The sequence below is a fragment of the Salvelinus alpinus genome, chromosome 3 (assembly GCF_045679555.1).
Source record: "Salvelinus alpinus chromosome 3, SLU_Salpinus.1, whole genome shotgun sequence".
NCBI classification, from domain to species: Eukaryota; Metazoa; Chordata; class Actinopteri; order Salmoniformes; family Salmonidae; genus Salvelinus; species Salvelinus alpinus.
In genome coordinates, this window is record NC_092088.1 from 20,822,221 (window position 1) to 20,839,146 (window position 16,926).

Genomic DNA, 16,926 nt, shown 5'->3' on the forward strand with positions numbered 1-16,926 from the left:
GAAAAAAAAGAAAGAGGGGGGGTAAGAGATAGAGAGTAAAAGATAGAGAGGCGAAAAGATAGATGGTGGAAGAGTCAGAGAGCGAGAGAGAGAGAGTAAAAAAGTCCTTTTGCATGCTTTCCAGCCAAAACAGTTCGGAAAAGCTTGTGCATATAATATGATGACATTTGGTGGCGTTTTTGTCTGTTTTGAACTTCGGTAAGGGTTTTGTCGGCTGTTCCGGCACCCAGACATTTTTCTCGAGGCCAGCCGAAGTTTGGGAGCCCCTTTGTCAGTCAACTGTAGGGATTCTTCAATAAAGTCTTTGTTGTCATTCAACAAATGATGACTCCTTTTCACGCACATTTTTTCATTGTGAAATAATGCACCAAACATCTTAGTTAGATGTAATATAATCCGCGACTAAGATCTCCTCTGCAAAAACGTCAAAATTAATGACAGATTTCTTGAGTTATCTTCGATTCATTCTGACTATTTTAAGGAAGTGAATACTGGCTACGGCGTCTCAAAACGGACAAACAGTACTATTGCCGCTTTTTTCTCGTTCCTAAGTCTTCTAAGGGAGCATGTGAGCACACTCGTTCAGTTCGCCTAGCTGACTTCGGCTAGCCGCCAGCTGAATTGAAGCATGCTGACGCCTTAAGGGGAAGCAGAAAAAAAGGAACAGGGGAGGGGGGGTGAGAAGAAAGGGGGAAGGAGAGAGAGAAAACAGAGAGATAGCCTGGTGACGCTCTCCATGTAGCCTTGTCTCTGGGGCACAATGTGTAATCAGTAATCAGAGTAATTAGCTGATTAAACAGATAGACAGTAACGGCCCTGATATAGTCACCCAGCACTAATCCTTATCACCACAAGAGGCTCAGCTAAGCAAAGACCCCGGGTCTTAGGATGAATGTGGTAAAAGAGTATCTAAAAGAGTATCTACACAAGACAACTTACTAATCAAGTCCTATTGAACATCTTAGGCTCGCCATTCATTATTTTATCTCTATGTGAACCGTTAGCACGTAAAGTGAGTAACCAAGCAGTCCATTGACTTGATTGATCTGTGAATCTGAACTAGCAGATCTAAACCTAGAAAAGAAAACATGCCTAAGATTTGCAATCCATGTCCCGTGTATTGGGCTAACAGCACAGTCCGGAGAACAGAGAACTGGCTGTACAGCACTAGAGCAACTCTTAATTGCTGCACTATTCCGCGTCCCACCTCAGACACTTATAACCTTGAGGTTATGACAATGGCCAGACAACAGTCACATTCAAGAGCCATTTTATAGAAAAAATAACAGATTTTTATATCCGCTCAGCATGTGTGAGAATGATGTCATCAACACTCGCCAGTCACCCAGGTGAAAACTGTAACGCAGCTGTTCATCTGGTTGGAGAACGCAGACTTTCCCCAAAACTCTGGTTTGCTGCTTCGTATGGATGGAGAAAGCGGCGCAACACGTTTTGGCAGTGTAACAAAGACGCTATTATTTCCCTCGAGGGGTAGGGATCTTAAAAACATAAACGTCCCTGAAATGTTGCACATTTTGGTATTAAAAAGCAAAGTAGGAATATTTACAGTCTGTCACATTTGAGGCTATAACGGGCAGTAAATAGTTGGGAAGAAAACACCTGTATGTGTGGTTGAATGGATGCTCGCACAAATAAGCGCCCGCACACACACTCGCGGGCACGCAAGCACACAAACACGCGTGGTAGCTGTTTTTGGGTCGACTCCAGAACCAGCTTTCTCAATAAACAGGAATTTTACAGCAGGAAAGCAGTGTTTTATTAATGAAGTGAGATGATGGTGGCCATGTGAAGAGGAGTGTGGGATGGAGCAGAAGGAGGAGGAGAGGAGAGGAGAGATGTGAAGGCATTAACCTTCCCGCCATAAGAGAAGGAGAGAGGGAGTTCAAAACAATTGTCTCAGATTGAATTATCGATTTCTCTTTGGAAACGTATGGGCAGGATAAACAAACTCGGAGCTCTCTACATCTCTGGGCTAACATGCAATACAGTACAATTTTCCAACATGTGTAGGAGGAAGATTTATATTTTAATACAGTACGCTCTCTATTTGGCTAGTTTCATCCACATTAAGGCTATATGACGTTATAGCGTGGAACCCCGCCAATGGAAACAGCATGTCAAAACAGGCAGAGTAGAGTGTTTCTACGGTACATAAACATGTGAATGCTATAGGTTAGGCATTACCACCGAACAACCACCTTGTTGACACACACCGCCGTCGAGAGGATTGATTACGTACCACCTTCAACGCTAGAACTATCATTAATATGATCTGGGCAGCGGAGAGAAAGCAAATAGGCCTAAAATAAGCATCAAAAGGGGATTTTTGACATTCGAAAATAGAGATGAAATCCCAAGGGGAAATGACTGGGTTTGGGTTGAACCACAGACAGGCAGCAAAACTGGGCCTCGCTTGTGCGTGCCGCTGCAAATAAACACATACGCAAGCGCACCCACATAAGCACACACGTATGTGCACGTACACACGCACGCAAACAAGCAAAAACAGTCGCAAAGGTGTGGTGGCGGGTCATCAACAGTGTGGATTTTTCCCCCTAATCTATTCAATCTTCCGTATTAGCCGCAGAAGGATAAAAAGGTTGCTTACTTGACATGAGGTGTGGACTGAATTATTCTAGCTAGGACACATCTATACAGTGCACAGTCTATACTGGCAGTGCTGGTCTGTTAACCAGGAAACCATTTCTTATTGCAGAGTGGCATATTGCACAGGGAGGGTACCATCAATTGGCTGTGAAAGGGAGAAGATAACCGCTAGCCCGCTAGGCGCTAACGCTTCTATACACTTCCTACTGGAGTTTAGCCTCAAATCAAAATCAAATCAAATTGTATTGGTCACATGTGCCGAATACAACAGTGAAATGCTTACTTGCGAGCCCATTCCCAGCTGTGCAGAGTTAAAAAGCAAGACAAATATTAGGTAAATAAAAAAGGAAACAGTGACACATTTAAAACAATAAAGAAGCTATATACAAGGAGCACCAGTACCGAGTCAATGTGCAGGGGTACGAGGTAATTGTGGTCATACAATATGTACATGTAGGTAGGGGTAAAAGTGACCAGGCAATCAGGATATATAATAAACAGAGTAGCAGCAGCATATGTAAAGTGTGTTGTACAGGCACCATTAGTCAGGCAGCCACAGCCCCTGGGCTCTTTGGAGTCTTCTCCACTTTAACACACATAATGTATATCTTTGCACAACCAGTGTGTACAGACATACAACCACTACTACCGCTCCAGTGTAGTGAATGCCTCGAACTGGGAGAGGAGAGGGTCCACAGACAGTACTTTACAGACCGTACTGTTCCTTATCCTGCTTGCCTGACTGCCAGTGTGTGAGTGAGGGGAGGTGTGTGTGTGGGGTCGTGTGTGTATGGTTTGAGGCCGCGATTGTTTACTGTTCTGATAGTGTGTGTGTGTGTGTGTGTGTGTGTGTGTGTGTGTGTGTGTGTGTGTGTGTGTGTGTGTGTGTGTGTGTGTGTGTGTGTGTGTGTGTGTGTGTGTGTGTGTATTGAAAGAGGTGTGTGTGTGAGAGAGTATGTGCATGGGTGGCTGTGGCCTGCCATTACCGGGAAAGCCTTCACAAGCAAGTGTGTGATCTGCGTGGGCATGTGAAAGGGGGAGAGGAGAGGGGTATGGCTGGGACAATTCTGACACAATGTACTCTGAAACCAGGGGAAGGAGAGGAACGTGGCAGGGGGCCTGGGTGTACAGTGTGTGTGTGTGTGTACAGTGTGTGTGTGTACAGTGTGTACAGTGTGTACAGTGTGTGTGTGTACAGTGTGTGTGTACAGTGTGTGTGTGTACAGTATGTGTGTGTGTGTGTGTGTACAGTGTGTGTGTGCGTGTGCGTGTGTACAGTGTGTGTGTGTGCGTGTGCGTGTGTACAGTGTGTGTGTGTGTGTACAGTGTGTGTGTGTGTGTGTGTGTGTGTGTGTGTGTGTGTGTGTGTGTGTGTGTGTGTGTGTGTGTGTGTGTGTGTGTGTGTGTGTGTGTGGTGTGTGTGTGTGTGTGTGTGTGTGAACGTGCAGACCTATACATGGCCCATGGCAACAGGCACTGGAGGCACTGTGGATCAAGGACGTTAGCTAATCGATAGATACCCTACCGTCTGGTCTCCTTAAACTGCTCCACAGTGTGTGAGCATGGTGGTGGCAGGCTAGTTGGTGGCTGGCGAGAACAGGGCCTAGATACGCTGCAGAGCGTTGGGGATCTCCAGTAGCCAGCTGTGGAACTCGGGGTTGAGTCTTGGCTGGTGTCCACAGCCTGGCTTCTGTCACTGATAAGGGCACTAGGCCTGTGTCAACATGCAGGTGACAGTGTTATGGCTCTAGGTCCCAAATAATCAGTGAGGTGGGGGGGGGGGGGGCAACCCTCTTCCTGAAGAGCTGCTGTAGGCTGGCTGGGGATCCTGCTCTGTTCCAACACACGTGGTTCAGCTAATCAGAGCCTGATGAGTAGCTCATTAGCAAAATGTGCTGTGTTAGAGCAGGGTCGAAGCAAAAGCCTGCACGACACAGACACGCACGCACGCACACATCCGCACATAAGGGAAGGTAAGACCAGCGTACACACAGTAAGCTGCTTGGACCACACAGGAACCCAAAGCCAAACATACAGTGGATCTAGAAGGACAGATACATGTTTATAGACAACATCCCAGCTATACAGCAGTTCACTGAGGCCATATGTTATTATGTCCTTGATAAACCCAGCACCATTAGCCTACAAGGCAATAGAAAAACACCAACATAGGAAGTGTTGTTAGTAAATGTTAGGCTGGTACCAGTGGAGGCTGGTGGAATGAGCTATAGGAGGATGAGCTTATTGTAAAGACTAGAATGTAATCATTGGAACGGTATTATCAAACATTTGGAAACCACATGTTGGACTGCGTTCCATTTATTAAATTCCATCCATTACAATGAGCCTGTCCTCCTACAGCTCCTCCCACCAGTCTCCTCTGGCTGGTACAGTATTATGTTTTGTTGAAGTAAATTGCTGTATCCTACCTACAACACGGGTCATCTAATTATATTACACAATCACATTGCCATGGTGACATTCTCTTGCTAGGATCAGAAGTGTGACCAATTTTGTGGTGAAAAAAAGAACCCCTGTATCGTGGTAGGAAACTAAAATCATTTATTTGAAATGTTGGAATCTGTTGGATGGAATCCATTAAGCATGATTATTACGGTAAAAGGCAGCGTTTCATAGTGACCACCATAGTGACCACCATGAGATATATCAGGCATATTAGAGCCTTGTTCATGTCCAACTGCTGCTTCGACACTGTTTATAGTGCGGGAACACTTTTTATAATATGGTGTCACTGTGGAGCAGTTTAAGGAGACCAGACGGTAGGGTATCTATCGATTAGCTAACGACCTTGATCCACAGTGCCTCCAGTGCCTGTTGCCATGGGCCATGTATAGGTCTGCACGTTCACACACACACACACACACACACACACACACACACACACACACACACACACACACACACACACACACACACACACACACACACACACACACACACACACACACACACACACACACACACACACACACACACACAGTCCAAAGGGTGAATCTATAGCATGATGCCAGGCTGTCGCTGACAAGTTAACAGTAAAATGCCTCGTGTTCAATACCAGGCCTTTACAATGTTTTGTCTGTCCAGGTTGGAATGCTCTTCAGTTTATTATCTGTGAAAAAGTAAGCTGCTTGCCTTCATACCAGGCCTGTTGAGCATAAATCAGAAGGGGCATCACTCTCTATACCCAAATACTGTACACTTAAACAGTTAGATGTCATATATAGGTTATAGGTCAGGGGTCGGCAAATGGCAGCCGGTAGGCCAAAAGTCTGGTAAAACCTTTTTTTTTTTACCAAACTTTCTTTGTTAAAAAGAAAACTGAAAAATCACCAGGAATTTAGCTAAAAATGTGTTTAATTTAGGAAATCTGTTCCGAAGTATTCCCACAAATAAAAATTAAAAAAGGGGCGTGACTGTGTCTCAATGTAATCAAGGTATGACATTATTGTCATTGTCAAATACAATCTCTTTTGGGGTTTAGTTGTGGTGAATTTGCAGTGTACAAATTATTATAATTATGTTCCGGTCCCTCGACCATCCACTCAGACAGTGGCCAAATCTAGTTGCCTACCCTTGTTATAAATCATCATGTACAGTTGAAGTCGGAAGTTTACATACACCTTAGCCAAATACATTTAAACTCAGTTTTTCACAATTCCTGACATGTATTCCTAGTAAAAAAATCCCTGTCTTAGGTCAGTTAGGATCACCACTTTATTTTAAGAATGTGAAATGTCACAATAATAGTAGAGAATGATTTATTTCATCTTATATTTATTTCATCACATTCCAAGTGGGTCAGAAGTTTACATTCACTCAACTAGTATTTGGTAGTATTGCCTTTAAATTGTTTAACTTGGGTCAAACGTTTTGTGTAGCCTTCCACAAGCTTCCCACAATAAATTGGGTGAGATTTGGCCCATTCCTCCTGACAGAGCTGATGTAACTGAGTCAGGTTTGTGGCCTCCTTGCTCGCACAAGCTTGTTCAGTTCTGCCCACACATTTTCTATAGGATTTAGGTTAGGGCATTGTGATGGCCACTCCAATACCTTGACTTTGTTGTCCTTAAGACATTTTGCCACAACTTTGGAAGTATGCTTGGGGTCATTGTCCATTTAGAAGACCCATTTGCGACCAAGCTTTAACTTCCTGACTGATGTCTTGAGATGTTGCTTCAATATATCCACATAATTGTCCTACCTCATGATGCCATCTATTTTGTGAAGTGCACTAGTCCCTCCTGCAGCAAAGCATTCCCACTACATGATGGTGCCACTCCCGTGCTTCATGGTTGGGATGGTGTTCTTTGACTTGCAAGACTCCCCGTTTTTCCTCCAAACATAACGATGGTCATTATGGCCAAACAGTTCTATTTTTGTTTCATCAGACTAGAGGACATTTCTCCAAAAAGTACAATCTTTGTCCCCATGTGCAGTTACAAACCGTACTCTGGCTTTTTTATGGTGGTTTGGAGCAGTGGCTTCTTCCTTGCTGAGCGGCCTTTCAGGTTATGTCGATATAGTACTCGTTTTACTGTGGATATAGATACTTTTGTACCTGTTTCCTCCAGCATCTTCACAAGGTCCTTTGCTGTTGTTCTGGGATTGATTTGCACTTTTCACACCAAAGTACGTTCATCTCTAGTGGACAGAACGCGTCTCCTTCCTGAGCGGTATGACGGCTGCATGGTCCCATGGTGTTTATACTTGCGCACTATTGTTTGTACAAATGAACGTGGTACCTTCAGGCATTTGGAAATTGCTCCCAAGGATGAACCAGATTTGTGGAGGTCTACAATTTTTTTTCTGAGGTCTTGGTTGATTTCTTTTGATTTTCCCATGATGTCAAGCAAAGAGGCACTGAGATTGAAGGTAGGCCTTGAAATACATCCACAGGTACACCTACAATTGACTCAGATGTTGTCAATTAGCCTACCAGAAGCTTCTAAAGCCATGACATCATTTTCAGGAATTTTCCAAGCTGTTTAAAGGCACAGTCAACTTAGTGTATGTAAACTTCTGACCCACTGGAATTGTGATACAGTGAATTATAAGTGAAATAATCTGTCTGTAAACAATTGTTGGAAAAATGACTTGTGTCATGCACAAAGTAGATGTCCTAACTGACTTGCCAAAACTATAGTTTGTTAACAAGAAATTTGTGGAGTGGTTGAAAAACGAGTTTTAATAACTCCAACCAAAGTGTATGTAAACTTCTGACTTCAACTGTCTGTCTGTTTGTCTCTCTGGCTGTCTGTCTTTCAGTCTGCCTGTCTGTTATAATATGATTCCTTATTTAGTGGATTGATTATTTGCCCAGCACCAGTATTCATTTCGGGATTAACTTTGTTTGAATAATGGAGCCCACCAGATTATATATCAAAGAATGAGCTCAATGATTTCAATTCTGCACCAATCTTACTGCTGAGAGAGTGTGTGTGTGCGATGAGCGTGCGTGTACATGTGTGTGTGTGTGTGAGAGCGCTCGTGCGTGCCGTGTGTATGAGTCAGAGGAGGCTGGCGGGAGGAGCTATAGGAGGACGGGCTCATTGTATTGGCTGGAATGAAATAAATGGAACGGTATCAAACACATCCAACATATGGAAACCACATGTTTGACTGTAGACTTTGTCAGCAGGAGCCTTGTCGCAACAGGTGAGATCCATGAGGTGTTAAGAATGTTCGCCTGTAACCCAGCAATGGGACTCTGGGATTCCGGGGGCTGCTGCATACGCCTCTACCTAACAACCCCCCCCCCCCCCCCCTCCCCCAAACACCACACTCACACCCCACCCTCCTCGAAATCCTAAAGAGTGAGCTTCTGATGCCTTGTAACACCGATACGACCCCCTTACCCCCATCGTTCTGGCAAAACACACCTTCTAAATGACCCCCCCAGACACATTCAGCTTCCCCTTTTCTCTCTCGAATGACCAAGTATCTCCTATAGGAGGATAGAAAATACATCTCACTTTCATTAACAGCTTCAGTTACTTTTTTTAATTTTTTATAAATGATTTTCGAGGCATTTCCCGAAGAGAACGATAGTTACCCCTAATCCCTAATGTCACAGTAGGACACAGTACACGCTATACAAAGAGTACTTTTAGTGGTGTCCACTTGCCACATCCATCAAATAGGCACATGACATTACTTCAAAGGGTCAAACCCATCCGTAGGTATTACTGTACGTGCAGATGTCTAACATTCCACACGAGGAACCAGTTAAATGAAGACCGAAAAGCAAACCATTCACCTTCAGTCCCACAGCCATCTATGGCCATGGCCAAAATGGCTATTCTAATGCTTCCTATGCAAAACGGGCTCAACGTTTCAACCCCCCCCCCCACCCATCTCGCCACTGTCTTCACCATCCCTCCTAGTTGCTGAAAGCTTATGTACCACTCCGCTGCAGCCATTAAGATGTATTACCCACCCAACATCTGTCCGACAATCCTCAGATCAATGTTCCGCCTGTTTCCGCCTCTTTCCCAATTCGTTCACCAGAATTACACTGTGATTATGCACTTCTATCCCTTTCTCCCTCCCTCTCTCTCCCTCTCCCATTTACCCAGCTGGAGAGGAGAGGGGGGAGATGAGAGGAGATGTGCTCCAACAACAGCCAGTAACAAAAACACTGTCAGACAGGCATTATAACCAGGGTTGAGTTCAAATCCATTTCAACTCTGTGGAGCCATGCTAACGACCACTTACTTAAACCTAAGGTTGAAACGTTCTCTTTGTAACAAATTCCACATCAGCCAATTTAAAAAATCGGTCAACTTGGCAACCAGGGGGATATTTTGAACCTCCAAAATCAAGGTCTAGGTAATTCCGCTTGGTCTGTAACCAGTGAAGTGTGCCAATATACTGTATATATGGTGAATCCTTGACTAGGCTACTAAAGTTGGACAAAATTCCAAAGGCACGTTTTCACATACATACGTTTCGGATTATGCGTTTCACACACATCCATGTGCTTTTACAGGATACATATATAGGAGGTCTTTACAACATATTCTCACATCGTAGTAAAAGAGCCTTTTGGTCTTGTCATCTACCCTCATTACTATTGCTGTCAGGTGGCGTACAACACTAAGGTGCTAAAGCTCGGAATCTTCAGTAACTGCGCATTCAAGTTGGGTGTGGTCCAAAAAGTTTTTGACCACGCCCAGCTACGTTAATGCTTTTAATTGGCTCAGAAATAATCACGCTTGTCAGCTGGTTGTGGTAGCCAGGTGGCTAATTGTACCATGTTATTCACGGAGAAAAGCTAACACCTAGCATATTCAATTAAAATTCAACTCATGAAGAGAAAAGTCCACATAGAACACGAATGTGCAATTTCAACCACAACCTGCATTATAGTTCTAAACTGTACTGTCTTAATGTTTACCACAGTTCCACCAGATACTGTATCGGGACGCTAATTGAAAGTCTTAAATTGCAATGCCGGTCAAAACAAAAAAACATACACATGCCCTAGACAGGGAATTTGGATTTATGTATCCATAGACACAGTGTTCCCATATTATTCCCATATTCCAGAGTGGGAGTAGGGGGCGTGAGCCGGACAGACACACAAGGCCCCGGCTCAGGGACACACCATGGAATGCTGGGAATGTGCCTCTTTGATTTCCTGCACTGGGCTGGTGGGAACAGCTACCGTTAATATCAGGACCCTGACTTTAACACCACACTGCAAACACACACCATTTTGGAAAGAGAGAGAGAGAGACAACTAGAGAGTGAGAGAGAGACAGAGAGAGACAGAGAGAGACAGAGAGAGAGAGACAGAGAGAGACAGATGAAGAGACAGACAGAGAGACAGACAGACAGAGAGACAGACAGACAGAGAGACAGACAGAGAGAGAGACAGAGAGAGAGAGACGGAGACAGAGAGAGAGAGACGGACGGAGAGACGGACGGAGAGACGGACGGAGAGGGAGACGGAGAGACAGACGGAGAGACAGACGGAGAGACAGACGGAGAGACGGAGAGGGAGACGGAGAGACGAAGAGGGAGACGGAGAGACGGATGGAGACGGACGGAGAGGGAGATGGAGAGACAGACGGAGAGGGAGACGGAGAGACGGAGAGACGGAGGGAGACGGAGAGGGAGACAGAGGGACGGACGGAGAGACGGACGGAGAGACGGACGGAGAGACGGACGGAGAGACAGAGACAGACGGAGAGACAGACGGAGAGACGGAGAGGGAGACGGAGAGACGGAGAGACGGAGAGGGAGACGGAGAGACGGAGAGGGAGACAGAGGGACGGACGGAGAAACGGACGGAGAGACGGACGGAGAGACGGACGGAGAGACAGAGACAGACGGAGAGACAGACGGAGAGACGGAGAGGGAGACGGAGAGACAGACGGAGAGACGGAGAGAGGGAGACGGAGAGACGGAGAGGGAGACGGACGGAGAGACGGATGGAGAGACGGACGGAGATGGAGAGACAGACGGAGAGACAGATGGAGAGACAGACGGAGAGAGAGACAGAGACAGACAGACGGAGAGACAGACGGAGAGACAGACGGAGAGACGGAGAGGGAGACGGAGAGACAGACGGAGAGACGGAGACAGACGGAGAGACGGAGAGGGAGACGGATAGACGGAGAGACAGACGGAGAGATGGACAGAGAGACGGACGGAGAGACGGAGAGACAGACGGAGAGACAGAGAGAGAGAATCGTACATATTTTCACATTAGGATGAAGGCAGCATAAGACCCTATTTGGAAATACTTGGCATTCGATCAGTGGGAGTCGATACATCTCACTGTAGACTGGGCTATAAGTTATACTGCCCGAGTGTGACAGAAAGGTGAGAGAGTTTGTGTGTGTGTGTGTGTGTGTGTGTGTGTGTGTGTGTGTGTGTGTGTGTGTGTGTGTGTGTGTGTGTGTGTGTGTGTGTGTGTGTGTGTGTGTGTGTGTGTGTGTGTGTGTGTGTGTGTGTGTGTGTGTGTGTGTGTGTGTGTGTGTGTGTGTGTGTGTGTGTGTGTGTGTGTCTGTGTGTGTGTGTGTAGAGGGCTGACACCCTCGCAGTGCGGAAGCGGACGGGCGGTCAGACAGACAACATTCAAATTAAAATATATTTTTGTCCCGCAGCTTAAGCTACTTGGAAACGGTCGTCTTATTGTTTTGTATGCTTTGCGTTAGCCAATTTATTTTATTAAAAGCACCTCTTTGTCGCACTATTTAGAGACTCCCATCATTCACTGCTCCAAGTTCAGTTCTCCTCTCCTAGTTGGGAGATCAATTGGCCCAGCGTCGTCCAGATTTGGCTGGTGAACGCCGTCATTGTAAATAAGATTTTTTTTTTAACTGACTTGCCTAGTTAAATAAAAGGAACTTTTTTTTTTTTTTATGACAAAAATAGCCTCTATTGGCTATATGTGTGGTCTCAACTAGATGCAAATAAGGCAAATAAGAACGGGGCAGGTATGTATCCAAGGAAATGTACTTCCTAAATATGATTAAGCTATAGTTTGACTACTACATTAGCTACATTATCCGCCCTTATTTATCTCTGCCCGGAAATCGTCCCGCTCCTATGCTATATAGGCTACATTATGCAAAACATAGCTCAGGAGGAAGTGCAAGTGTCCGTTCTCGCTCCGACTCTGGCTCTCTATCAAACTACGTCTAGCCTTTTGGCTGATCAAGCCCAGTAATACCGATATCCTAGTGTACACTACATAGCCAAAAGTATGTGGACACCTGCTCGTCGAACACATTCCTAAATTGTGGGCATTAATATGGAGTTATTAATCCCCCCACCCCCCCCATTGCTGCTATAACAGCCTTCACTCTTCTGGGAAGGCTTTCCACTAGATGTTGGAACATTGCTGCGCGGACTTGCTTCCATTCAAATCAAATTTTATTGGTCACATACACATGGTTGGCAGATGTTAATGTGAGTGTAGCGAAATGCTTGTTCAGAAATTCAGTATATGTTGGGCGATTAGGCCTGGCTCGCAGTCGGCATTCCAATTCATCTGAAATGTGTTTGATGGGGTTGAGGAAAGGGCTCTGTGCAGGCCAGTTAAGTTCTTCCACACCAATCTCAACAAACAATTTCTGTATGGACCTCACATTGTGCACGGGGGCAATGTCAACCTGAAACAGGAAAGGGCCTTCCCCAAACTGTTGCCACAAAGTTGGAAGCACAGAATTGTCTAGAATATCATTGTATGCTGTATGGTTAAGATTTCCCTTCACTGGAACTAAGGGGCCTAGCCAGAACCATGAAAACATCCCCAGACCATTATTCCTCCTCCAACAAACTTGGTACTATGCATTCGGGCAGGTAGGGTTCTCTTGGCATCCGCCAAACCCAGATTCGTCTGTCGGACTGCCAGATGGTGGGGGCTCCCGAGTGGCGCAGCGGTCTAAGGCACAGCATCTCAATGCAAGAGGTGTCATTGCAGTCCCTGGTTCGAATCCAGGCTCCATTACATCCGGCCGTGATTGGGAGTCCCATAAGGCGGCGCACAATTGGCCCAGCGTCGTCTGGGTTTAGCCCGGGTAGGCCATCATTGTAAATAAGAATTGGTTCTTAACGGACTTGCCTAGTTAATTAAAGAAATAAAAATGGTGAAGAGTAATTTATCACTCCAGAGAAGGTGTTTCCACTGCTCTGGAGTCCAATGGCGGTGAGCTTTACACCCCTCCAGCTGATGCTTGGCATTGCGCATGGTGATCTTAGGCTTGTGTCCAGCTGCTCGGCCATGGAAACCCATTCCATGAAGCTCCTGACGAACAGTTCTTGTGCTGACGTTGCTTCCAGAGGAAGTTTGTAACTTGGTAGTGAGTGTTGCAACCGAGGACAGCCCTTGGCGGTCCCGTTCTGTGAGCTTGTGTGTCCTACCACTTCGCGGCTGAGCCGTTGTTGCTCCTAGACATTTCCACTTCACAAAAACAGCACTTAGAGTTGACCAGGGCAGAAATTTGACAAGCTGACTTGTTGGAAAGGTTGCATCCTTTGACGGTGCCACGTTGAAAGTCACTGTGCTCTTCAGTAAGGCCAATGTTTGTCTATAGAGATTGCTTGGCTGTGTGCTCGATTGGGTGTGGCTGGAATAGCCGAAATCACTAATTTGAAGGGGTATCCACATCCTTTTGGCCATGTCGTGTAATGGGCCAAGTGTTAATCTCTGGTAACTTAACCTATTTTTTGGCACATTTTGATATTGCCTATAAAGGTGCAAAATTGCTGGGACTATGGCTGCCAAGCAAGCTGCATCACATACAGTATGTGTATGCCTAAAATAACAGTATGCCTAAAATAACATTTGCGCGACTGCGGTCGGGGTTCGGGACCAATTCTTGCTGGAGCGGATGAAGAAATCAGCAGACCTCTACATCCGTGTGCATGTATGTGTGCGTACAGTACACAGACATACCGCAGACAGCTATAGGGGGTGAGAAGCAGCCAGTAAAACCTACCAGTATCCTGTTGTGTGTGGAGGTTAATGATATCCCCAGGCCTGTAGTTTGTTCTGTGTGACCGTTGGCCTCCGCCCTGTGAGAAATAAACAGACGATTGTTCAGAAGAGGGCGAGAAGGAGAGGAGGTACAGCACAGTGGGAGGGGAGGAATACAAGCATATGGAAAACAAACAGTGCAAGGAAGGCAGTACACAGACCAATAGGGACAAGACTCTTACTCTCTTCTACTCTCTAACGAGACTATGTCCCGCATGCAGACATTAAACGTGTCTGCTATAGGTTTGCCCCATATATTTACAGCACAACTCAGCTCCAACAACGGACACAACACAGCTCTCTCTAGGGATCTCCCCTCTCCATGCTTCTCTCCTGTAATAGCGCCATGTTACTGTAGCTCCAAGCTCCAGAGGCAAGTATTAACACGCATGTTCTCAATCTCCCTACCACCTGTAGTACTCTGCTCTAATCTGCTGCTAATGTCCGCCATACCTGTTGCCTGCCGTCGTATCTGTGGCCCATGCAAAGCCTGCTTAATGGGGCGACAGGCTGTGCTACGCAGAACAACAACGTGTTCGGAAATAGACATTCCTGCATGTTTGCTGAGGATTTACACCAGACTTTTCTGTTTCCGTCGACGCGGGCCGGCATCTGTGTCTCAGGCCACTGGTACTTTTCAGCTGGCACTTACATAACAATGGCTAACCGTGAACTTTAACACCTTCTCACAGAGCAACAATCTTGAACGATGAAGAGGGTTGTTGATAACGCTGGGGCGCACATTAACATAAAACGCTGGCGGCCCACTGGTGTGGGGGTAAGTCTTAGGGGAAAAGTAGCACAGCGAGCTAGCTGGCTGGGGCCTGGGATTTCAGATCTGGGTTCTTAGATATGGGGCTTAATCTGATTATGTAATCAGCTCTTGTGAAACAGGACTCCTGTTGTTGTAGATTCCGGGCCTTTACAGCGTCGTTTGCGTTAGTCTTAATTAATTGGGCCCTAAAAAAAATGAAAGACGTGGAACTCAGAGAAGGAAGGAGGAAAAAAAGAGAGGAGAAGAAGGAATGGGTAGAGAGTGGAAACTGTTCCACGGTTCACCGGGAGGAGGAAGCTGTTAATGTCATTACGGTCCCATCCGAAGGGAAGCGCCGGGAGGAGGGCGTGTGTGTATGTGTGTGTGTGTGTGTATGTGTGTGTGTGTGTTTATGAGTGTGTGTGTCTGTGCGTGCATGCCTGTGTGTGTGGGGGTGGGGGAATCCCTCCCTCATGGCAAGAGCTGCTCCTGTGGAAATGGGATGGTGGGAGTGCGGTGTTGGAGGTAGGGGGGCGTCCTCTCGACATGCCTAATTTGTGCCTGATTAGACAGGGTCAGGGGTCGGGTGCTATGTTTGCTCAGAGGGCCTCATGGGCTTGTAGACAAAGACCCGGGGGGGGGGGGGTACTTTTGGGGTGGATGGTTGTTTGTGTATCCGTGTGGGTGGGTGTGGTTGGGGGTGGGGGGGGGGTGTAGTTGAGGAATAGAGGTCAGACGTGCCGTGAAAAGGGACTGCACCCAGCTCACTGAGAATAACTCCACCATGTGTTCATGACGAGTCGAGCAGCATATATGAGAACAGGGTGAGAGAAGGCTGGGTCGAATTCTTCGACCCCTCTTGTCACAGACAGTATGTGACAAGAGTCCTCAGACTATCCACCAACATCAGTCGTGTTAAAAGACCAGATGGATGGAGGAATACAGGGACAGAACAAAGCGAAAAGCAGGAAGAGCTGGAGGGCTGAGCACCCTATTGAGTCAAGGAGAGGAGGGCCTGTCTTCTGGTAAAAGACACAGGCTTCAAAGTCAAGTCTCGGGTGCTTTACTTTCAGAATGAGGCGGACAGTGCCAATTCCCCTGTTCTCACATCAGCCCTGTGAAAGGCCGCCTTTGTCAGACTGAAAGTCCTGAATTAGCTTGTGTGCTCTTCCCCTGCTGAGAGCTATCGAAATAAACAACCAACAGAAAGAAAAAGGTAGCGCCTTGGGATTGAAGGGAGGGAACAATTCCCGCAATAAAAGAGAAGTCCTATGACGCCTTCTGCTAGAGCTGAGTCGATCTGCTTAGAGGGTTTCGGCCATTAAAAGATACAATAAAAAAGCTCTGCCTATAAAGAAAGCGATCAAAGTATCCCACAGCCAAAGGCACTCACGGTCTGCAGCTACACTTGCGGTACATCCATTTTCTAAGCTGATAACCTGTTAGTAAACCACGACGCTACAGGCTTATAACTCTATCCAACGTAGATAGGAATCTCCCTGCCGGCTGCTGTTTAGACCGACTTGTCAGGGATGAGTAGCTTCCGTATTGGACTGGAACAGTTACCTGCTCCCTCGCCATCTGACATCTGCAGCTGGGCGTAAGTGTGTGTCCGTGCCGGGCACTGTGGGGTTCGTTAGCGCAGTGACTCGCTCAAGCTGCAGATTCACGACGCCTGCCAAGTGTGCTTTCGCTGCTGCGGACTACTGAACACGGGGTACAGCTTCCTTGCCAAACACGGCGATCGGCACTTCCGTATTGATGCAGAACAACAGAAATACAGAGTTTGTGTAGTGTCTGTATGGTGAGTGTGCACTATTTGAGAATGTATGTGCACTTGTGTGCTGGTAAACGCAATAGCTTGTGTACGTGGAGACACGTGTTATCCCATGTCGAGTTGAAATTCTTTTGATAATGTGGCAAACGATCGCACGCTCGTGCTATTTTTGCACTCATAGCAATATCATGTACATGTCCAGTTGTCCATCTGTAGAGACCTCGGGTCTAATTAAGGCTAGGCCTGAGATATACA

General features: G+C 46.3%; 1 protein-coding gene across 5 annotated transcripts in view; it reads right to left on the reverse strand.

Moving 5' to 3' along the window:
• Positions 1-16,926, reverse strand: part of LOC139570229 (thyroid hormone receptor alpha-B) — a 188,275-nt gene that overhangs the window by 96,316 nt on the left and 75,033 nt on the right. For all 5 annotated transcript variants that reach the window (XR_011674035.1, XM_071391930.1, XM_071391928.1 and 2 more), the window contains one exon: positions 14,103-14,178. The gene's annotated coding sequence lies outside the window, so the exon portion shown is untranslated. The remainder of the gene's footprint in view (positions 1-14,102; positions 14,179-16,926) is intronic.